The sequence below is a fragment of the Sitophilus oryzae genome, unplaced genomic scaffold (assembly GCF_002938485.1).
Source record: "Sitophilus oryzae breed Bouriz unplaced genomic scaffold, Soryzae_2.0 scaffold_494_pilon_pilon, whole genome shotgun sequence".
Lineage (NCBI taxonomy): Eukaryota > Metazoa > Arthropoda > Insecta > Coleoptera > Curculionidae > Sitophilus > Sitophilus oryzae.
The window spans coordinates 4,123,253-4,126,486 of NW_022147078.1; positions in this window are offsets into that span (position 1 = coordinate 4,123,253).

Below are 3,234 nucleotides of genomic sequence, written 5' to 3' on the forward strand. Positions count from 1 at the left end.
TATCGCAATGGGTCCAAAGCATTGCAACAGAAACCCCAGCAACCTAATTTAAACTAACCTAAAAATAATTTTTAAATAGTGTAGTATAAAATTGTACAAAAAAATAATTTTGGACATAGAATTGTGCATCTGGAATCTTACTTTTATTCTTTTTTAATGTTCCTAAAATTAGTGTTAATTTTTGAAAAGTTTTATGTCAACTTTTAGTAAATGACGTCCTGGAGAATGACAGCGCCAAAATTGTCATCAATCCAGCCGTCTTTGACGTCGTTTTTTTCGATCATACGGTATATGCTACAAACAAATTAAAATATAATTTGACTAAGAACGTTAATGCATTTCAAAAAAATCTTTAAATTATTTTACTTTACCTACAACATATTTTTTTTTCTCACTTGAAAATTTAAAAAAATACAAAGCTATATAGCTACATAAATATTTTTATTTTTTTTAAACTTATACTTTAAATTTATAATCTTAAATAAATATATTTATATTTAAAATGCTCTGTATTAAGGCAAATATATATTTTTTGACTCAGATATAGGGTGACTTGCACATATTTTAAAACAAGGTGGTTAATATTATTGATTTCGTAGAATTTATATTAAAATTTTTAAAGGCACATTTAAAATTATAAGATTTTTTGGAAATAGTAACATTATTTCTTATATATTGATGAGTAGAATTTGTTTTGAATGAAGTATGGCCGAAACGTTTGGAACAAAAATACACAATCTGTCTCATTTATGTTTTTTAGTTATGAAAATATGTTTTATGTACATCGATGAAAAATATGTATGTATATATGTACTTAATGTTTGTTTAAACTAGCAGCGAGAAAATACTAATGCGGAAAAAAATTATACAGTATAAAAATGAGTAGACTGACAACTACACATTCAAAGAGATAGAACATTGATAGTTTTTCATATTTTTTATTTTGTTTTGTTTAGAGGCAGGATAGTCTGTTTATGGGTTAAATATTATGTACGCCTGACTATGCCCGGAATCAATGGCACTCGCCTAGAGATAGCACTGTCTAGTTCGAACTGGAATCACTTCACATTCACTGTCTGTACGTGTGTGTATATTTTTAAGCGGTTAGTATATAATCGGACGGCTGCTCTGAACCTCGTTCTGAAGTAATTCTGCCTTATTGTGTACTACTGATTTGTTTTGGTTCCTTTTTCTTCGCGCTCGGTGCATCTACGTAGATAAAAATCTCGAGACAACAAGAAGACTTTTGGGTTTCGTAAAATTAACTAAATTGCACTTTGAAAATTTCTCTTCTTCCGAATTTCTCCGTTCTGCGATATCGTTCCGAATTCCTTTGTTGCACCTGCCCTCAGTCTGAGTGGATCTTTTTTGTTCGTGAAGGCACCTTGTAATTTCAGTCCAGTCCCAGTCTTAGCAATTTCTGAATGTAAGCTTGTATCGCATATAATAGTTTTTTATATTCGTTTTTAAAGTTTCTTATAAAAGTTCCAGAGTTTCAAAAGGCTTATATAAAATCTACATATTAGGTTTTTAAATCTTAGTAAGAAAAATCGAGCTAAAACTTAATCGGTCCTAAATAAAAACTATAGTAAACCTGGGTTGAAGTGGTTGAAAACACTGGCGCGAAAATAAATGCTTCAAACAACTTCGTCAATGTGGCATTTTCGAATTTAGGTGTAAATTGTCAATAATTGAGGTTCACACTGAAAATTTATAAAAAATTGAAAATTAAACATATTCAAGGCGCAGTTCAGATATAAACCAAGTTTATAATTTTAATAGGTTGCTGAATGACTTCCTATCGTTGAACTTAGTTCAAAAAATTGGCGCCGGGAGGCACGTATAGCCGCCCATACTAAAATATGTTAATGAATAGTTGGTAGGCAGTTCTTTTAGTTTCAAAGCAAAAGAATTTTTTCAATTTTTTTATCTCAAAACCTGCGACTTTGACTGATTTTGATGTTATTACAAATTTTGTTGCAAATATTATTCCTAATCTTAAATTGAAAACCGTGTTTCGCTAGCTACTGTAATTTTAGAGTAACGATTTTTTGAAAATTTTAACCCCCTCCCATACCCCCTTACCAACCCCCCACCACCACCAAAAAATAATGGCCCAATTCTCGGGTGCCACAGTATTTTTATGCCAAATTTGGTTAAAATCGGTTTAGCGGTTTTTGAGTTATCGTGTTATAGACGGACAGACATGAAAATATTTTGTATTTAGGTCATTTATGCGGTTTTCACACCAATAAGCCACGTTTTGTGAAACATGAAACTTAAGATGCTACACACATATTTGCCCTAGCCCCCTTGGTTTGGTTTGGGTGAATACAGGGTGAATTTGAAAATGTTGCATTTTTGAAGTAAAATTTTCTCGCCAGAGGAACAAAAAGTACTACTTGGAATAAAAAGGTACCATTTTAGTCTAACGATCAGATCAAACGCTATAAATGCCATCTTACCAAAGAAGTATGAAGCGTTGATTTCGCTCCTGCGTTTTTTTAAACCACTTAAAGCCCATGTTTATCTAAACTATACAGAGTGGTCCGAAGTGTATTCGGAAACTTCGACAGCATATTTTGCAGATAAAAATAAGTGAAAAGTACGTATAAATATATGTCCTTAGTTTTGGAGATACGGGGTGTAAAGGTTCATTTTTATTTCGATTTATTCCAAATAATTTCTTATATCTATTTCCAAACCAAACATCGATATTTGGATAAAAAATGGTGTTTGGGAGTTTTTTGACACGAGAAATTTGATTTTGACAATTTTAGAAGACAAAATTATGATTAATTAAAAAAAATAAAAAATTCCAAAATTTATAATTTCAGTCAAATAACTATCTACTCATATGTTTATTTTATTGTAATATCTAATAATGACATGGATTGACTATTTCCATTTTAAATATCTCGAGAACCATTAGTCGTAGCGATTTTTACCAGGAGACATTTTTTATATAAAAAATTACGGAAATGTATATTTTTCACTCAGTAGTTTTATACAGGTACGTACGAAAAGTTATTACTCTTCAAACCAGTTAAAACACATGTACGTGGCGCCCCCTACAAATACGAACCATATTGACGTCAAAATCAAATTTCTCGTATAAAAAACTTGTAGATACCAATTTTCATACAAATATTGACGTTACTTCAGAAATTATCTAGAAAAAAAATAAAATAAAAATAAAATTTCTATACCCTGTATCTCTGAAACTAAGCGTTT